The 21,827-nt window shown below is 38.5% G+C and overlaps 1 protein-coding gene across 14 annotated transcripts in view; it reads right to left on the minus strand.

Annotated features, from left to right (window-relative positions):
- ZNF438 (zinc finger protein 438) overlaps positions 1-21,827 on the minus strand; it is a 169,559-nt gene that overhangs the window by 45,629 nt on the left and 102,103 nt on the right. For 5 of the 14 annotated variants that reach the window (XM_036842552.1, XM_036842550.1, XM_036842556.1 and 2 more), the window contains one exon: positions 14,832-14,957. The exons of 7 other annotated variants lie outside the window; for them this stretch is intronic. The gene's annotated coding sequence lies outside the window, so the exon portion shown is untranslated. Of the gene's footprint in view, positions 1-14,831; positions 14,958-20,603; positions 20,662-21,827 lie in introns of all 14 variants that reach the window. 2 more of the 14 variants (XM_036842549.1, XM_036842553.1) reach the window with 1 other exon arrangement.

The following is a 21,827-nucleotide window of genomic DNA, read 5'->3' on the forward strand; positions in this document are numbered from 1 at the left end:
CATTATTTTAGAAGGAGAAATGGCCTGTGATAAAAAAAAAAGCATTAAATTCCAGTTTCCTTAAATATCTTAGAAGATACAGAAAACCAGTTAAGAACCAGCTCTTCCTCTCTCTGCTGCAGCCAGAAAGACACCTATAGACTCTGTGCATTGTTGGTGGTCTAAGTAGTCAATAACCATTGGCTGGTTGTTAAATGGTCTTGTTGCTGATCAACTGCAACGGTTTATTAAAATTTAAGGTGAGCCAAGTGAAGTTAAGTATTTTAAGAGCATCTTCTATTGCTCTAAATTTGAAAGTCAGGCTTCAAATAAAACTTTCAAATTATCTCTATTTGCTTGGAAGTGTTAACGGACCATGAGGCATCACGGCATAGGAAAGACGAGAAAAAGAAGAATGCGGAAGGAAACAGAGGAACATTTTGTCTTGCAAGCCTTTCTACAATGGTTCATCATGCGTACACAGGGATTCCAATTAAAGGATATGATTACCAGTGCTTCCCGATCCTTTGTTTTCATGTGCTTTACCGTGGCCCCCAAATCTAGTTCTTTACACTTTATAGATCCACATCTCAAACTGCCGTTTGGGCTTCACATACATTGTCACATTAGCTGATGAAGCAATTTTTTAAGCTAGTGCATGATGGTGCAGCCCAGCAGCCAAGAGTTCACTCTGAAGCCGTGTCCAACTATGTCTGTGCAACGGTTTTATGATTATTTAAATATTTCCTTACATTTTGCTCTTATTCTTTTAGAAAAATCAGTGGAGCTCAAAAGATTAAAGGTAAATGTGATTAATATGACACCAAAGGCATAGGTAACAAAAGTAAAAATAGACAAACTGTACCATATCAAAATTAAAAGTTTCTGTGCATCGAAGAAAACATTCAACAGAGTGAAAGAGCAGCCTATGGCAAGGGAGAAAATATTTGCAATCATTTGTCTAAATAAGGGGTTAATATCCAGAATATATAAAGAACTCTACAACTCAACAACAGCAGCAAACCAAATAACCCAATTAAAAAGTGGGTGAGGGGCTTCCCTGGTGGCGCAGTGGTTGAGAGTCTGCCTGCTAATGCAGGGGACACGGGTTCGAGCCCTGGTCTGGGAGGATCCCACATGCCACGGAGCGACTAGGCCCGTGAGCCACAATTACTGAGCCTGCGCGTCTGGAGCCTGTGCTCCGCAACAAGAGGGGCCGCGGTGGTGAGAGGCCTGCGCACCGCAATGAAGAGTGGCCCCCGCTTGCCGCAACTAGAGAAAGCCTCGCACAGAAACGGAGACCCAACACAGCCATAAAGAAAGAAAGAAAGAAAGAAAGAATTACCATGGTACAGCTCTAATTTCTAATAATGTTTAAAAAAAAAAAAAAGAAAAGTGGGTGAAGGAGCTGAATAGACATTTGTCCAAAGGAGATACATACAAACGGTCACAAAGCATATGAGAAGATGTTCAATATTACTTATCATTAGAGAAATGCAAATCAAAACCATCATTAGATATCACCCCACATCCATTAGAATGGCTACTACCAAAAAAAAAAAAAGGAAAATTTCAAGTGTCAGCAAAGTTATGGAGAAATTGGAACCTTTCTGTAACTGTTGGTGGGAACGAAAAATGGTACAGTTGCTATAGAAAACAGTATGGCGGTTCCATAAAAAATTAAAACTAGAAATTACCGTACGATTCAGCAATTTCACTTCTGGGTATATATCCAAAAGAAAAGAAAGCAAGATATCGAAGAGATATATGCACACCTATGTTCATAGCAGCACTATTCACAGTCGCCCAGAAGTAATCCAAGTTATCTATCAATGGATGAATGGATAAACAAAATGTAGTATATGCATACAATGGAATACTGTTCAGCCTTAAAAAGGAAGGAAATTCTGACACCTGCTACAACATGATGAACCTGAGGACATGCTAAGTGAAATAAGTCAGACAAGAAAAGACAAAAACTCTGTGATTCTACTTATATGAGGCACCTAGAGTAGTCAAATTCATAGAAACCAAAAGTAGAATGGTAATTGCCAGGGGCTGTGGGGAGGGAAAATGGGGATTTGTTGTTTAATGGGTATAGGGCTGCAGTTTTGCAAGATGAAAAAATTCTAGAGATTGGTTGTACAACTATGTGAATATACTTAACACTACTGAACTGTACACTTAAAGATGGGAAAGATGATAAATTTTGTTATGCTTTTTTTTTTACAGTTTTAAAAAAGTAAATGTGATTATACTAGTGATAAGAAGCATAGGTCTTATGACCTACATAAATTTAGGCAAAAAAGGCAATCATTTAGGATATTTTAAGTGGGCAAATCTTTAACCTATATTGGAAGCACAGTGGACTTTAGCCAGGTATGTATGTCTTCAATTGTGAAGAAAAATAATAAAATTAAAGAATATTTACAAAGATACAATATTTATACTACACATATATCTATGTGAAAAAAAATGATGTATTAAGGAATTGTATAATGTTTTACTAGTTCTCTGGTGATAGAATCTTCTTATACGGCATTACACACTTAACTTCTGTGTATGTGTTTTTTTTCTTTTCTTTTTTTTTCTGAATTTTTATTGGAGTCTAGTTGCTTTACAATGTTGTGTTAGCATCTACTGTACAGCAAAATGAATCAGCCGTACATATACATATATCCCTTCCCTTTTGGATTTCCCTCCCATTTAGGACACCACAGTGCATTAGGTAGAGTTCCCTGTGCTCTACAGTATGTTCCCATCAGTTGTCTATTTTATACATAGTATCAACAGTGTATATGTGTCAATCCCAGTCTCCCAATTCATCCCACCCGCCCTTTACCCCCTTGGTATCCATACATTTGCTCTCTACCTCTGTGTCTCTATTTCTGCTTGGAAAATAAGGTCATCTATACCATTTTTCTGAATTCCACATATATGCATTAATTTACGATATTTGTTTTTCTCTTGCTTACTTACTTCACTCTGTATGACACTCTCTAGGTCCATCCACATCTGTACAAATGACCCAATTTCGTTCCTTTTTATGGTTGAGTAGTATTCCATTGTATATATGTACCACTCTTTATCCATTCATCTGCTGATGGACATTTAGGTTGCTTCCATGTCCTGGCTATTGTAAATAGTGCTGCTATGACCATTGGGGTACTATACATAGAAAATCCTAAAGATGCCACCAGAAAACTACTAGAGCTAATCAATGAATTTAGTAAAGCTGCAGGATACAAAATTAATACATAGAAATCTCTTGCATTCCTATACACTAACAACAAAAAATCAGAAGGAAATTAAGGTAACAATCCCATTTACGATTGCAACAAAAAGAATACAATACCTAGGAATAAACCTACCTAAGGAGGCAAAAGATCTGTATACAGAAAACTATGACACTGATGAAAGAAATCAAAGATGACACAAACAGATGGAGAGATATACCATGTTGTTGGATTGGAAGAATCAATATTGTGAAAATGACTATACTACCCAAAGCAATCTACAGATTCAACGCAATCCCTATCAAACTACCAATGGCATTTTTCACAGATCTGTGTATATTTTGAGGAACATATTTTACACAGAAGTAAATACTGCCTATAAACAGGAAGTCCCAGCCTAGGGCTCCTCAGGCCATATGCATGTCAACACAGCCACTCTGAAGACTGGATCTGGTTTACTTCTTTTTATTTCTCCAAAACATGTATCACCCCATGTTCTCTGGTGAGTTTATGAGACAGGCAGGGGTTTCTAGACCATCTCTGTTCATGAGGTACTTTAGTATCAGCAGTTGACAAAAGACCCAGTGTTACAGGGCAAGTGCTTCCCTAACTACCATCTTCTCAGGTCCAGGTTGGCTCAGGCAGAGGTGAGTGCCCCCCACTTCAATCCACTGCCCGCTCCCCCAGCCACGCCCCTCCCCTCCCCAGGCTCTGGCACTACCCAAATTAAGCTGCGGGTATGAAGTGAACCCAAGTGGTTCCAGATTAGAATAACCATAGGCATCTCAGAGACTAGCCATAAGTCCCTCCGTTAGCTTTGAGATGAAAGCAGCAAGGCTGCCCAAGACCTGGGTCTGTATTCACAACGTTGACAGAGAGACAGCAGACGTGGGTGGGCGAGGGCAGGTGGGAGGAGGTGCTCTGGGGCATGTAGGCCTTGTGGGGCTTCCGCTGGGAACATTCAGTTACATTTCAAGGATCTAAAACATTGGCAAAGATTGTACACCTACAGATTATAGCCTCTAAACAATCACATGGCATGAAATCCAAAACTGAAATACAACTAGCGGGAAATCGTTTCTCATTTTGGTATGCAATCTTAAACGCTGACATTACAAGATCAATTGGTTGCTGCTGGAAATTCACTAAGCATTCAGTTTCCCTACAAATGACTGAGCAGGGGGTTAATTTTAGTCTCACCAAGGAAAGGCATATAAAAATAAAGGAACGATTTCAAAGGATAAGAAACTGCCAAGGGTGGCTGCCCCTGGAGAGGACTGGGGTGCACGTTTGGGCGGGAGGCTGACTTCCACTGCATACTCTTCTGTAAGCAAACCTTCTGAATATTTTACCTTATGGACGGACTACTTAAAATAACATTATCAGTGATAAGAACAACAAGAATGAAGTAGATCTGGAGAGGCAGGTGGTCCTCAGTAAACACTGGCAGGGAAAGACATCCAGGAAATACTCTTAAGTGAAGCAAACTGTGGAACAGTGAGTATACTCTGATGCTATCTGTCTTAAAAAAAAAGTTGTATTTCCAAGAGAAACATCAAATTGTCAACAGTGGTTACCTTTGGGACTTGGGTTGGTGAAAATTCCCTTTTTTCTTTGTACATTTTTTGGTGTGTGTGTGTGTGTGTTTGTGTGTGTTTATATATACACCCATACACATAAACACAGTGTATGTGTGTATAAAATATATAACCATCTATTTTTATATTATAAACAAAAACTGTTCCAAAAGAGAGAAAAAAAAAAAACTAGCTAGAATCCACTTTTAAAACATTCCTGTTCAAGAAGGATAAATGGATATTTTGATTTTCAAGTGATAATTAACAAACTAAATGGTAGTCTTTTTTCACTTTGTATTTTCCTCATCCCAAATTTACTGTGATCATTATTACACTTAGTAATTTTCTGTCAAAACCAAATGCACGAGGTTCATCACTCAACCATCTAATGTCTACCAATAAATAGCAATTAGGAAATTGTGCGTAGGTCAATAAGAGGGCCATTAGATGTAATTTCTTAAAATTCTTATTTCAATACTTTTGTTAAACTCAAAATAATTTCAGCTTAGTAACAGGCATTTAGCCGAGAACAGATTTTCAAATACAGAAAACTAAAAAATAAAAAAATCCAAAGGAACAATATTCTCTGACTTCCCCTGATGAGTTTAGGTTTTCTTAGTTTATGAATCCAGTACACAATTTAATTCTTCTTTCCCAACACTGATGATACTTATGTTAATTTAACATCTATCATCCTGACAAACTCAAAACTCTCCAAGGGCAGGGCCCAGTTCTGTCTTGTTCCCATTAGCCCTGGGGCCTTGCAGGGGAGAAGTCTTTCAAAAGCATTTGATGAATATACTTTGAAAGATGTAAACCTAAACAAAAGGAGTTGCAAGATTTACAGATATTCAAGAGCAAAACAGATCCTAAATAAAGATTATGTAACCAACCAAAACAAAAAAGATCCACATCATAGTTAAAAATAGCATAAGGAGAGAAGAAAAGGTTATTTGCCTAAATGATCTGTGGGACAAAATCAAAGCATATGTTCTCTACGCTCAATTGCCAAAAGCCTCCGCAGTTTTGGCTGTCTTAGAAATACTAGGCTCTGAGTCACAAAGCCAAAGCCTTGAGAAAACTAACTACAAGTAACTCCTGAAATGGGATTATAACATTGTACTCTTAAGGTATGTTATCACTGTAAAGTTCATCTTATTAGCAGACTGTTTCAGAATTCTTTCTATTTCAAGAATCTTTAAAAAAGAATTATGGGATGGCAAATATCCTTAAACACACACGCGCGCACGTGCACACACACACACACACACACACAATTGAACTTTTGTTCTGACAGTTCTTGAAAGGAATCCAAATCTTAATACTCTTTACTGAAGAAGTATGTTTTTTGGCATGTCTGCACTTACGCAATCTACTACAGTTGAATTAAGTCTACTCGTGAACTTGTATGTCAGGTTCAACAGAATTTTAACCAAGGTGGAAAATTACACTTTTTCTAAATCAAAACAAAACAAAACAAAACAAAAGTGTTCTGGCCACAAGGATAACTAAAGTCATTTGCTTTCTTATGCAAGCTTACATCTTTTGTCAAAGCAGGACAGTTCATTCATTCAGTCAATATAACTAATAGAACACGTTTTGTGTAAAGGGCCATTTAGTATATATTTTCAGTTTTATGGGCCCTATGGTCTCTGTACAGCTACTCCTTTCTGCTGGTGTAGCGTGAAAGCAGCCAGAGACAATATGCATGAATAAACATGGCTGTGTACCGATAAACTTTTTAATTTATGGGCATAGACACTTGAATTTTATGTAATTTTCATGTGTCACAAAATATTATCTTCTTTGGATGTTCCCCCAATGGTTTAGAAATGTAAAAACATTCTTAGCTTGCAAGCTGTATAAAAACAGGCCCAATCTGGCCTGTGAGCCATAGTTTGCTAACTCCTGACCTAAACCAACTCTCCAGGAAACCTGGTTTACACCACTTATTAGCCGTGTAACCTTGTCCTTGCTCCACCAAAAAAGCCCAAACAACAAACAAAATCAACAAAAACGACCACCATAACTGAGCTATAACATCTTAGTTTTCAGGTGAGAGTTAATATTTTATCTTTATTTATTTATTTAATTTATATTTTATTTACTATTTTATTTATTTTATATTTCATCAATAATAACAACAGCGGCAGTAACTAACATTTATTTTGAGCTTACTACCTTCCAAACAGTGTTCTAGGCATTTTAAATGTGTGCTAATTTATTTAATCCTCACCACAGCCTTGGGATGGGTGTTTTATGATCACCCTTTCACATATAAGGAATTAGGCACAGAGAGGTTATGTACCTTATCTAAGCTCTCACAGCTAGGAAGATGGTGGAGCTGAGGTCTGAAGACAGGTACTAGGTTCTGCTTTTAACCACAACTGCCTCTAACCTCCAAATTTCCCTGTTCTTTTCTTTCTTTTTTTAATTTTTTTTATCTTATTTATTTAATTTTTTGCTGTGTTGGGTCTTCGTTGCTGCACACAGGCTTTCTCTAGTTGCGGTGAGCGGGGGCTACTCTTCATTGTGGTGTGCGGGCTTCTCACTGCGGTGGCTTCTCTTGTTGCAGAGCACGGGCTCTAGGCACGTGGGCTTCAGTAGTCGTGGCACACGGGCTCAGTAGTTGTGGCGCACAGACTCCAGAGCGCAGGCTCAATAGTTGTGATGCACAGGCTTAGTTGCTCCGCGGCATGTGGGATCTTCCCGGACCAGGGCTCGAACCCATGTCTCCTGCATTGGCAGGCGGATTCTCAACCACTGCGCCACCAAGAAAGCCCTCCCTGTTCTTTTCTTAAAGTCCCCATTTCTTTTTTTTTTTTTTTTAACATCTTTATTGGAGTATAATTGCTTTACAATGGTGTGTTAGTTTCTGCTTTATAACAAATTGAGTCAGTTATACAAATACATATGTCCCCATAGCTCTTCCCTCTTGCATCTCCCTCCCTACCACCCTCCCTATCCCACCCCTCTAGGTGGTCACAAAGCACCGAGCTGATCTCCCTGTAATCTCCCTGTGCTACGCGGCTGCTTCACACTAGCTATCTATTTTACGTTTGGTAATGTATATATGTCCATGCCACTCTCTCACTTCGTCCCAGCTCACCCTTCCCCCTCCCCGTATCCTCAAGTCCATTCTCTAGTAGGTCTGCATTTAAAGTTCCCATTTCAAAGGAGAATTCTCAGAAATTAAAATGCACAGTAGAATAAGCATGTACAGTTAATGCTTACCAGTAAAGAGCTAATCCTTAGATTGAGCCTATATTGCTAGTTACAAAAAAGGAAACTTGATTCAAATGGATGCAAGCTTCAGTGTTCTCATGCAAAAATTATGAACAACAGTCTGACTCCCTCCTATGTGTGTTGGCCCATGAGAACAAACATCAGTGAAAATGCCCCAGAAGAGGGCTGCAAAAGGCAGGTCACTAAGACTTTCTCTAAATGACTCTTTATTCTCCTAATTTAAATGTGCCTCCTGCTTTGCTGTCCACAGTGGCATTTATAGATTTACAAGGTTTGTCTATTACTGGTAGATTAGCAATAAACACTGCAAGCAGAGACGCCTTCCTCGTAACAGTTACGGTAAAACATAACTTAAATCACAACCTATTGGCACGATCTGTTTTCCTCGTCAGGTCTTTACCCATCTGTTGGCTCTGTATGTTGATGTTCCAAATGCAAGTGGATACCCAAATAACTAACTCTTTAAAGGTCATTTGAAAAAAATTTTAGGGTACAGATTAAAGTTTATTTCCGTGCAGTCTTAAATTGCCAAAGTGGCTTTTAGAAATTATAATAAACTGTTATTGCTCCATACAACTGCAGAATAAAAACATCTCTGAAGAACTTGACATTTTAAGACTTTGGCTGGCCAAGGAAATAAGAATTGCTAAAACTGGATTCATTTCAGTTATTCCTCATTGGAAGGTAGTTACTTGCCAGAAAATTATTTCAGAGTCTATTTTCAATACTTGCATCAAAATGAGGAAATTTAAATGACAGATGATCTCTACAGCACTGGGGACCATCAGCAAGGCCAAGTACATTATAAGACCCTGAAGATGCAGGCTAGGCCAAAAGAGACTCCAAGACCAAAAGAGGCTCCAAGACCGAAATTCATCTGGCAAATACTAAAAAATGTATCTAGTTTTCTCAAAAATTTTTCTAACTTTCCCCAAATATTTGCTATCAGCAAATTGCATAGTTCTACATAATGTGTGACTGCCTTGGTAAGAAAGAGCTAGTTCTCAAAAGAAAAAAAAAAACAAACCATTCATGTAACTTGAAGTTGTCCATACAAAGTGGGACTGAGGAAAATCTTTGGCTCAGAAATGACCCTCTGACCCACTCACTTTCAAAAGCCCAGCGTCCAGGAGCCATGCCTTACACGCCCTCCCTCACTTCCCATCTCTAGGCCTTCACCAGATCGTGTCAATTTTATCTCTTAAAAAGCCCTCAGGGCTTCCCTGGTGGCGCAGTGGTTGAGAGTCTGCCTGCCAATGCAGGGGACACGGGTTCGAGCCCTGGTCTGGGAGGATCCCACATGCCCCGGAGCAACTAGGCCCGTGAGCCACAATTACTGAGCCTGCGCGTCTGGAGCCTGTGCTCCGCAACAAGAGAGGCCACGATGGTGAGAGGCCCGTGCACCGCGATGAAGAGTGGCCCCCACTTGCCGCAACTAGAGAAAGCCCTTGCACAGAAACGAAGACCCAACGCAGCCATAAATAAATAAATAAATAAAAAAAAAAAAAAAAAAAAAAAGCCCTCAGATACATCCATTTCTTCTCAGCTCCACTGCCAATTACCTGGCGCCAGGTGCTCTACCATCCCCTGAGAGACCACTGAATACCCTTCTACCTGCTTCCACTCCTGCTCCTGCAACCCACACGGCCACAGGGATGCTCTCATAGCACAGAGCGTGCCGTGCCGTCCGGAAGGAAAGCCGCTACGAGCCATAACGCGCCCACGAGGCTCCGCACAGTCCGGCCTTGGTCCGCTTCTGCGTCTCCTCCTGCACTCCTCACCCCCACTCTCTGTGTCCAGCCACACTGGCCTTCCTCCAACCCCCAGAACATACCGTGGCTCTGTCGCCCCCAGACTGCCTACATGCTGGTCCCCCTCCCTGTGACGCCTCTTTTCTTCGCGATAACCTGAATCCATCCTTCAGATCTCAAGGCAGTATCACCTCCTTAGGAGAACCGTCTTTTGACCTCGTCTGGCTGAGATACCCCTGTTAATAATGAACAGGTTATCTTTTTCCCTCAGATCACTGAACACAACTGTAATTACACTTAGATCATGTCTAGTACCCCGGACCAGGGGTACTACCCCCAACAGACAAGCAGCTCTAGAAGGCAGGGTTCACAACCCTTGGTGTTCATATGGTACCAAAGCATCTGGGGCACAGTAACAGAACACCCAGGAGGGGCTCAGTTAAGATTTATTTATCTATATTTGTGATACAATTCACATACCATAAAATTCACCCTTTTAAAGTGTACATTTCAGTGGGTTTTGGTATATTCACAAAGTTGTACAACTCTCACCACCATCTAATACCAAAATATCCCATCACTCTACCCCACTGCCTGTCCCCGGAAATCACTGATTTACTTTCTGTCTCTATGGATTTCCTTAGTCTGGAAACTTCATATAAATAAAATCATTTAACATGTGGCCTTTAAAAAAAAGAAGCAGGCATTTATAGTTATAAACTTCCCTCTAATTTCTTTAGTTGCATCCTGTAAATTTTGGCATGTTGTATTTTAAGTTACTTTATATCAAGGTATTTTCTAATTTCTCTTGTGATTTCTTCTTTAATCCACTGGCTATTTAGGAGTATGCTGTTTAATTTCCACATAATTGTGAATTTCCCAAATTCCCTTCTGCTACTTATTTCTAATTGCATTCTACTGTGGTCAGAGAACATAATTTGTATGTTTTCCATCCTTTTTACATTTATGGAGGCTTGTTTCATGGCCTAATGGGTAGTCTATCAAGGAGATGGAACCATGTGCATTGGAAAGAATGTGTACTCTGCTTGTGTTGAATGGAGTGCTCTATACATGGCGCTTAGGTCTAGTTGGTTTACCTTTCTAAGTGTTCACCACTCCACTTAGTATCACCCTAACGGTAAGAGGTACACACAGTGAAGTCTTTACTTCGGATTTGCCCTTAAACACATTTATTTTGAAGAACTCTAAGGAGAGCAAAGTAGGAAATAAATGTAGCTGTTCTACCTTTCCTGATTAATATCATCTATCTCATGGCCATGGTGTCAAAAAAATGATTTCAAAAACCCTGCAAATAAAAAAAATTAGTACAAGTGCAGTGAAATGTGAAATGTTATTTTAAACAACTAATACTGAAATTTAGTTTGCCCAAGCACTTTCTGAAAGAAAGATCATATTTTGCCTGATATAGCAAACATAAATTTCACAATATAGAAACTTCATTTATGAAATATACTCTGGAAGTAGCATTCATTGCAGACTTTTCAAAAGTAGGCCTTATGAGGCAAATATGGAAATTACGATACATCAGTGTGCAAAAATTTTCTAATAAAATCTTTGTATTATTCTTGTATAAGGTTTGCAGTTATTTCTCTCAAAATGTGTAGAAGATAAAATTTGCTGATTTTCTTCAACATACTTAGGAAACATAATTGGATTTTCAAACTTGAGAGAAAAATGCAAAACAATATCACTTGTATAGCATGAAGGTCACATCTACATTTACTGAAAAAAAAGACACAGTATTTAGGATCTTAAGCAAAATCCATAAAAATATTTACCTTATTCTACTGTATAATATAAAAGCTTACCACTTTAGTAAAGTACTAAGACTTCTCAATGTACATGTATGTGAATATGACCTAAATAATGACTACTGAATTATATGAAGTTACAAATCCAAAGCCATGGTTAAGTTTTGGTTCTGGTTATCACATAATCAACACACAGTAACTCACACATAATATCCATGAGCTGCTTCTAAATCACTGACATCTTTACTTGGGCAACAGGAAAATTCGACTCCAAAAATACATCACAAGTTTCTAACTGACTAAACTGCAGAGTTCCTGGTTCTGGGCTGAGATTTTATATTTCCAAAAAAGCAGAACTCAAAGTCCAAACCTAACACCTGAAATGATAAATCTCAGAAAATTACCTTTTACTCTAATTTGCTTTTCCTCGTCCTAGTCTTACTCACTCTTCTTCATTTTCACCCTGAACACCTACCTTTATATCCTATGTCCTCTTACTGAAAGTAATAAAAGCATTTTACTTCTTAATACTGTGTGGTGAATCATTTTCAGACTTATAAATTTCAAGGTAGTGTTAGTAATAGAAGGGTGCTTTCCATCCCCAAGTAATGACATTAACTATATGACCTAACCACGTGTGAGAAAGTTAAGTATCGTAAAGGCATGTTAGAAGGAGCTGTGGCTTATGCAGTCACGGTAACCACCATGAAACACTGGCCTGAATCTAAAAATACATTTGTCATGCTGGTACATCATGCCTTCTTCCAATTTTGATAACCACACCAGAATATATCCACACAACTGTGGTACACATAGACGGCAGCGATAATAACAGGGATGCAAAGAGATTTCTGAAACTGTCTTCATGACCAAAATGAAGGTAATAGCAGGTACATTTATTCTTATTCACAGTGTGCCTGGCTAGATCTCCTTCCACATTGGTTCCTGCGGCTCCCAAGCTCAACTGAGCACTTCTGGAGAAGCGAGGTCCTGGAGGTCTCTGCATCCTACCCATGCCTGGATGCAGAAAGATTAAGAGCACAGCGACCACATGTGAAAGTGGGGAAGAAGATTCAGCTGAGGCTATTCCTTCTTCATACCCTCTTTTCTCTTAGCTGTCATGAACCAGAAGCCCCTGGTTTTTTCCTGCTGCCTTTCCGGCCATCCTTGGCCATTAAGTCTTGGAGCTCCTCAAGGTAAACATCGGGTCTCACTTTATAGTCTCTCCCTAGGAGATCTCATCCACATCTACAGCTTTATTTATCACATTAAGAAACACAGGCACAAGGGTAAGGAGAGTTACTTGTATAATAATAGGCTGTATGAAAAGAGCTAGTTGGGTAATCATAGGCTATATGAAAGAAAAAAAAAACTCAACAGTAAATCTGCTGCAATCAAAACAAGGACCTGTCTTGCATGGTATCAGCTACTGTCTTTTCTCCAATCTTGCCAATTTTTATTCGAATGAGTTATTGTTAGAAAATAGCATTCTTTTTTTTTCCTACTGGAAATGTGTTTTCAGTGTACAGCTGGCAAATCATCTGCTCTTAGTACGTTAAGACGCAGACAAGTCCAATTGAAATGACAGAAAGGATACTAAAAACTTACCTGGAATTTTAATTGATAGGTTAATAGTAACATATCTTAAACCACTTTTAAACTGATATTTTAATTATCTCATATTTTACGTGTGTGTACATGTGAAGACTAAAAATCAAAATAGATTTTGATGGAATGCCACTCAATGATGAAAAGGAAGAAACTACTGATACACACAACAATACGGATGAATCTGAAGGGAATTGCGCTAAATGAAAAAGTCAACACTGAAGATTATATACTCTAAGATTCCATTTATATAACATTATTGAAATGACAAAATTATAGAAACAGAGGACAGATTAGTGGTTGCCAGGGGTTAGAGCTGGCAAGTGGGGGAGGTAGGTGATTATAGTTATAAAATGGCAACTTGAGAAATCCTTGTGATGGAACTGCTCTGTATCTTGACTACAGTAGACACAAGAAGCTATACATGTGATAACAAGTGCACAGGAACTAAATATATACATCCACAAATGAGTTCAAGTAAAACTAGGAAAATCTGAATAGGATCTGCATTGTATCAATGTTAATATCCTGGAAGTTACATTTGGGGGAAACTATGTAAAGGGTACATGGGTTATTTCTTCTAACTGCATGTGAACTTACAATTATCCCCAATTTACAATTTAATAACAACAAAAAAAATAGCTTTAAGGTGCTTACAGCACACTCGCAAAGATAGTTTCGATTATCCATCCCCGACTACAGAATTCTAATTTTTTAAAGTAGTTTTCCTCCAGTTCATCCACATTCCATGCTGTTGATGTCAGCCCATGAAGAAAGGCAGATTTAGGTCGACAAAAGGAGAAATGTCTTGAGGTTATAAAGAACACAATAAAAACGTATTAATATTTTAAAAAGTAGATCTTGAAATGCACTTGAAAGTTTGAGATCATAATGACATAAATAAGCATTTATGACCTAAGAAAAACTGCCTCCTTTGGTACTTTGAAGTATTATAAAAAATCACACGGAATTAAATTACAAAGCTAACACACTTGTTTACGCAGCTGGTCTTTTTTAAAATTGAGGAACTTTAAACCTACAATTCTAATAGGCTTATTGGTGACACCCCAATCCTTTGAAAAATAAATGAAATATCATAAATCATCTGACAGTTCTTAAGCTGAGATTTTTATCATCACTCAGACACTTTAACAATAAAAAGCAATATGAAAGGATAGGATCTTGTTTATGTGACCTATAAAGTTTAAGACAGAAAATAAATCATACTATTAAATGCCATTTAGAGCTCTAACTTCAATACTTAGGATTGAATTGGCATAATATTCTTGGTAATTCCTATGAGGAGTCATACAAGTAGGGTAGCTTTCCTTACAAAATATTTCAGAACTCTGGCATTTCCTGTGATAAATGAAGCAATAAAGCTTTGGAATTGCAATTGGGTATATTTAAGTACTTCATATAGGCAACCAGACTGCCATCTTGCTGGATATCTAGTACTATGAATTTATTATTTGGCATCCAAAGGAATGTTTGAATACTTATAAAAAGTAAAGGATTGGGGTAAGCCCTTTTCATTTTAAGCTACGAATTTAGGACCACATTATAGCTACAGAGTTCAACCTTTATTTTCTGGCGAGTTCATTTAATGAAAATTATTCACAAATTTTGCAGGAAATGTTGAAATGAAAAATCCATAAATACCTTGAAACTGCTTAAGATTCAGCAGAAGAGCAGTAAGATCGAAGTGTTAGCCACAGCATCCTGAGAATTTTTATCATAGTTAAGTTTCAAGAAGATAAATGATGGGAGACATTCTCCATGACCCGGCTGTAAGGTAAATTTAATGACTAGTCAATGATCAGTCCAAGTGACATTCCAATTCTTAAAAGTGTGCCTTCAGACGTCCCCTGCACTAGCACTAGGGGACTGAGGTCAAAGCTGGGCCTATGTAAGACTGTAATCATCTTCGATTTCAGTCGTTTTTCAAATTCATTTTAGGATACAGCTACGGAAACCTTAGTCTCCAAATAAAGGCTTAACCAATGTCACATCCCTATCAGGCTGTGTACAGGCATTTAATAAACATTTGAATAAATGACTGAATTAATGATATCAGAAAGCCAACTTCTTATATCTTGTATATCATATTGTTGCTAATAAAGAATTCTTAAAGATTAATTTTAAAATGCACATTTTCTTTCATGAAATTATTATTAAATATTGAATATATACCAAACAATATTTTCACATATGTGTAAGTTATAATGAAAAATAATAACATGAACACCTGTCTTCCTACTGCCGAGATTAGGGAATAGAACATTACCAGTCACTCGAAAGTCATCTTTGTGGTCTTTCCCATTCCAATTCCACTCCTTCTTGCCATGCCTTCTCCCCAAACACCTTGAATTTTTTCCCTCACTTTCCTTTATAGTGTTAGCATATGTATCCCTAATCAAATCAAGAATCAAATCTTAAATTCTGTAAGATTTGGGATGGAATTATATTGGTTGGAATCATACTGGAAGCATTCTTACACATCCCTAAGGTTCACCCGTGGTGGTATGTTTCAACACGGCACAGTTATGCCTTCTCTTACTGATGGCTATCTGAGTTCTTTCTGGTTTCTGGAACATTGTCATATGCGTTTCTCCATGTATGTTTGCAAGAGCTTCTATCTCTCGGAGTGGAACTGCTGGGTTGGTATATGCACAAGTTGTTAGATAATGACAAAGTTTTTCAAGGTCGATCCAATTGACACCACTACTAGTGAGGGTCAGAGGGGTCAGGGTGCCCCACTGCATTGCCAGTCTGCTGGATATAAAATAGTACCTCCTTGAGATATTTTTTTAAGTTTTTTTCTGTCTTTTGGAGTAAAATTTACATACAATGACACGCACAAATCTTAAGTGGACCATCCAGGGGTTCTTACAAACACATATACCTTGTAACCCACACCATTAACACACCTCAAAAAAAGTGCCTTCATGATCCTTCCCAGTCATTCGTTGCTCCATCCCCTAGAGGCGACCACGCTTCGGATTCTTTTCTCTCACAGACAAATTTTGCTTGTTCTAAAACTTCATAGAAATGGAGAAACACTATGTGTTCTTTTGGATGAGGCTCCTCTCAGTTAGTACGATGAGATTCAGCCATGTTGTTGCTGGGATCAGTGCTGTTTCTTTCTCTCAGAGTAGTACTCTATTTTATGAATACACCAGTCTGTTTATCCATTCTCTTACTGAGACACCTGGGCTGCTTCTAGTTTTTGGCTATTATGAATGAAATCACATATCCATATGCTATGTACTTCTTGTGAACATCTTAGTTTGTGGACTTATATTTTCATTTTTCTTGGGTAGATACCTACGAGTAGAATTGCTGGGTCACCAGGTAAGTATATGTTTAGCTTTATAAGGAAACTTCCAAATCTTTTTCCTAAGAGGTTGTACCATTTAACCCTCCCGCACAATATGTAAGAGCTCCAGTTGCTCTACATCCTTATTAACATTTGGTGTTACCAACCTATTTAATTTTAGCCATTCTGCTGGGTATCTCACTATCGTTTTAACTTGCATTTCCCTAGTGACTAATGATGCTGAACACAGGCTTACTGGCCATTCAAATACCTTCTGTTGTGGAGTGTTGTTATAAAGTGTCTTTTCAAATCATTTGTCCCCTATCCCCACTTTTTCATTTCTGATTATCTGTGTTTTTGTTATGGAGTTGTATAAATTCATTATCTATGTAGCCCTTTGACAAATCAGGTTTTGTGAGTATTTTCTCCCAGTCTGTGGCTCATCTTTTTGTTTTCTTAATGGTGTCTTTTGATGACCACAAGTTTGTTTTTTTTTAATTCTGATAAAATCTAAGTTATATATTTTTTCTTATGGTTATTGCTTTCTACATTTAAATCTTTGCCTACCTCCAAATCATGAAGATATTCTCTGATGTTTTTTTCTAAAAGCCTTATGGTTCTAGCTTTTACATTTAAGTAATATGATCCATCTCAAATTATTCTTTGTGCATGGTGCAAGGTAGGAATTGAGATTTCTTTTTTTCCATATGGATATCCAGTTATTCCAGCACCACTTACTGAAAACCTTTCCCCACTTGGTTGCTTTGGGTCTTTGTTGGAAATCCAACGACCACATAACTGTGGGTCTCTTCTGGCCTCTCTATTCGGTTGCATCAATCTGCTTGTTGATCTTTATGGCAGCACTACACTATCTTGGTTACTGTAGCTTTATGGTTAGGTTATGAAGTCAACTCCTCCAGCTATGATTTTGAGATTGTTTTGGATAGTCTCAGTCTTTTACATTTCCATATAACTTTTAGAATCAGCTTGCCAATTAAAAAAAAAAAAGCCTGTGGGATTATGATAGGGATTAAGTTGAATCTATACGTCAATTCAGGGAGAACTGTCATCTAATTGAGTCTTCCAATGCATGAACATGCCATCCTTCTTCATTTATTCAAGTCTGCTTTAATTTTTCTCAATAATGTTTTATTATTTCCAACGTAGAAATTTTTGCATGAATTTTGTTAATTTTATTCTTAGATGTTGTACTTTTATTAAAAATGGGAAATAGGCATATTATTGATAATCTCAATGCAAAATAGGGCTGCTCCATCATACACACTCTTTTTGGAAATACTAAATACATCAAAATTCTGAGCAATTTTGTTTAATAAACAAATGAATAAACATAGTATGTTCTGAATAGTAAGCAAGACAAAAATTTCTAAAAAATGGGACAAGGACTCCACAACTTGACAGTAAAATAAAGGAATGGATATAATCCAAGAGCATACATGCTGGAAATGGGATCAGGAAGTTTCTTTAATCCACTCACTTTAAGTACATTCTGTGATGGGGCAAGAAGGGGGTTAAATATACGACCACTTCTATCTGGAGCTGCACTGATCTTTTAAGGATGGGACTCTTGGTACCTCACTGTTCCAAAACCAACTCTTTTTTGACTTCTGGCCCACATAATCATAACCAAAGGTTTCAAGAAGAGTAGAGCAAGAAGTATTTAGCTTCGACTTCTGAGCAGATATAACACAAGCCCTTTGTCCTCTGCCAAAGACAGGCCTGTATCCCAAGGCTCGTAGGTTTCCCATGTGGCCTCCTTTCTACTGCAACCTGTTTCACTCCTTTCACCTCACTGTTGTCCTCTTCCTCATTCTCTGCTTCTTCCTGTTATCACTAATTTCATTTTCCATCTTCACTGTCTGATTTTTCAGACGTCTGTATTTACCAGGATCTGGGAGCGAATGGATCAAATCCCTCATCACACATCACATCCAGCCCTAAAAGGCACCACCCCTCCCTTCACCTTTGGCCTCTGCTTGCCTCTTGCTGGCTTCTCTTTTGGTTTCACTTTTTAGAAGTCTTTTCTCCATATGCTTTGCCTTAACTTTCTTCCCATACTCTTCTTGATCAAATGTGCCCTCTTCCTGAAGCCTATCTTTTGCTTTATCAAGGTTGATACTACCATGATCCTCTTCCTTAGTATCCTTCACAGTGGATTTCTACATTGGCGGCCACTGGTGAACCAACTTCCCTTCATCAATAGTGTTATTTTCTTATCCACTTAAAGTGTTTCATTACTTTTTTTGTTTCTGCAATTTCCTTGATTTTTTGTGCCTCATCAGTACTAGGAGCAGACTGAGTCTGAGGCCCTTTTGGTTTGACCATCTTCACTTCCATGTTTCCCCTCATCTGCCTCCCTTCCTCTTCCTCCTCTTCTTTATTAATACCATTGGCCAGCTTGTACTCTTCCTCTCCTGCTTCTGGCCTTTTTCTACCTTACTTAATGATGGACATTTTCTCACTGAAATAAGCTCTAAATTCTTCCACTTAATCATTGGTGAGGGATAGAGCCTTAAGCTCATTAATAATTCTTTGGTCAGCTGTTTCTACACTTTCTGAAGGAATCTTATCCAAGGAGTTGCTTATAGTAAGACCAAGAAATATAGCCTATTTGGGTAAATGTAACTTGTTCAAATCAAATACTCTTTCATCCTTCATCAGATATACTTACATATCTAAGAAACAAAATACCTTTGACCTCTTTCTTTTCATTGTTGATCTTGGGCTAAAGATGACTTCAGTTTTTGTTTTTGTTTTCTAGATGTCCATACATTTTTCTGGAGTGATTTTTATTTCTTTCATAAGCACTTTCTACTCAGGAAGTTGCTGTACTATCCTTTTTTTCTTCTGAGGGAAGCAAAATTAATAAAGCAGGTCTATATGCTCTGTGAATATGAGTTGGTATCCTCTGGGCAATCAAACTGAAGAACTCAGTTCGGGGCCTGAATATCCAACACCCTGGCTATAGTATCAGTAGCAAAGAGCACAGTTCACTCTCTTGCAGATAAACTTATTACAGACTTGCATTTTTCTCATCTGCTGTTGTCAACCACAGAAGTCAAGAATAGAAATACCAGAGTATAGGCAGTAGGAGACTTGGTTTAGGGACCAAACCTCTCAACAACTGGAAAAAAATATAATACTTCTCAAAAAAGGAATATAGGATACTTATTTCTTACTTCAGCTCACAACCTATGTAGTTTTGTTCCAAAGAGACAGGGATGTTATATTTTACTTTTCTCACCAACTCAAACATATTCAGAGATTTTCAAGCTCAAGCACACAAGGTACAAGGTCTTTTACAGATCTGACTTGTTTTGCCTAGAAGAAAGCATTTTTAAATTTTTTTTTATAGCTACTTTTATTTTTATTTATTTATTTATTTTTGGCTGTGCTGGGTCTTCGGTTCGTGCGAGGGCTTTCTCTAGTTGCAGCAAGTGGGGGCCACTCTTCATCGCGGTGCGGGGACCGCTCTTCATCGCGGTGCGCGGGCCTTTCACTATCGCGGCCCCTCCCGTTGCGGGGCACAGGCTCCAGACGCGCAGGCTCAGTAGTTGTGGCTCACGGGCCCAGCTGCTCCGCGGCATGTGGGATCTTCCCAGACCAGGGCTCGAACCCGTGTTCCCTGCATTAGCAGGCAGATTCTCAACCACTGTGCCACCAGGGAAGCCCTGTTTTTTTTTTTTTAAAGATTTTATTATTGATTGATTGACTGATTGCTATGTTGGGTCTTCGTTTCTCTGCTAGGGCTTTCTCTAGTTGCGGCAAGCGGGGGCCACTCTTCATCGCAGTGCGCGGGCCTCTCACTATCGTGGCCTCTCTTGTTGCGGAGCACAGGCTCCAGACGCGCAGGCTCAGTAGTTGTGGCTCACGGGCCTAGTTCCTCCGCAGCATGTGGGATCTTCCCAGGCCAGGGCTCGAACCCGTGTCCCCTGCATTAGCAGGCAGATTCTCAACCACTGCGCCACCAGGGAAGCCCAAAGTCAATGTCTTTTAGAAAGATTTTTTTCTTTTTTTTTTTTTTTGATAACAGCATTCATAGTGTCAGCAAAGGTCCATGCCCAAGATTCTATTCTACTTCATCATGAACTAACCTTTGGAGACTGGTATCATGAACACTTATTGTTTCATCCTTGTGTTCAACAGTCAAACCTGTATGCAAACAAGTATAATATATTTATGTGGTTGATCGTCTCAAACACCTTGTCTCAGGTCTTTCCATCAATGATGAGATTGCTGAAAAGCCATGATTCTTTCCTAATTCTCAGAAAAGGCCTCAGAAATAGATAAGTTCTCTCATAGAAAGTATTATCAGGACCCAGAGTCTGTCTGTCAAAGTCTATTAAGAACGATAAAAAGCTTCCAGTACTGGGATAAGGAAAATCAAAGTCTTGCCAGATCCTGTTCTGGCAGCTCCAAGTACATCTTTACCCTGCAAAGCCAGGATTAAAAAAAATCTGTTCTCTATCATTGCCTCCATAAAGGCCCAAAGGAATCATTTTTGAAAATTCTTTAAGTTCAAAACTATTTGCTGGTTGACTTATACTTGAAAGATTGTTTAAACAGATATAAAAATCTCTAAGTTACCTATTCTTTCCTTCAAAATCTTTTAAGTATATTCCATTTTCTTGCATTGATTGAAATCTGAGGCCAACATAATTTCCCCCCTTATAAAAAAAACTCAACCTATTTGCCTGGTTCCCCAAAGGAATCGTTCTTTACCTCTGAGGTCCAGCACTTTTACTAGGCACAGACACACAGTATGCCCCTTTAATATGCAGATTCTAGTTGTCTTTTATTTCAGAAAAGCTTAATCTCTAAATATCGGATTTACTTCATTAGTTTGGGTGTCTTGTTGTATCTACAATTATATATATGATGGACCTGTTCTGCCTGTCTTCTGTATCAGCGGTCTACAAATTGAGGTACATTTAGAGCTATATGAAGACTAAGAGATACGTCGGCACAGATCGTTTAAAGGCAATCAAATTCCAGATCCTCACCCTCCATCCTTCCTATGACCGATCTCTTCCGGAATGTACCCGAAGCTAAGGTACCATGCCAGCCTCTTCTCATTCCCTCTTCCCCTCCTTCACAATCACTCTTTTCCCACTTTACAAAAGAAATGCATACCACACACAAATCCTGGCTAGTGCATTGCCTTGGAATATAAAAACCCTCCAGGAAGCCAAATCTGTAAATCCTCCTTTAATCAAAGCACTACAATAAGGATTTGTTCACTCCCCATCATACATATAACTTACGTATTTTATTAAGAAATGGAGTATGTGGGCCCATGTTAGTAAATTACAAAATCA

Source organism: Balaenoptera musculus, chromosome 2 (genome assembly GCF_009873245.2).
Source record: "Balaenoptera musculus isolate JJ_BM4_2016_0621 chromosome 2, mBalMus1.pri.v3, whole genome shotgun sequence".
NCBI lineage: Eukaryota > Metazoa > Chordata > Mammalia > Artiodactyla > Balaenopteridae > Balaenoptera > Balaenoptera musculus.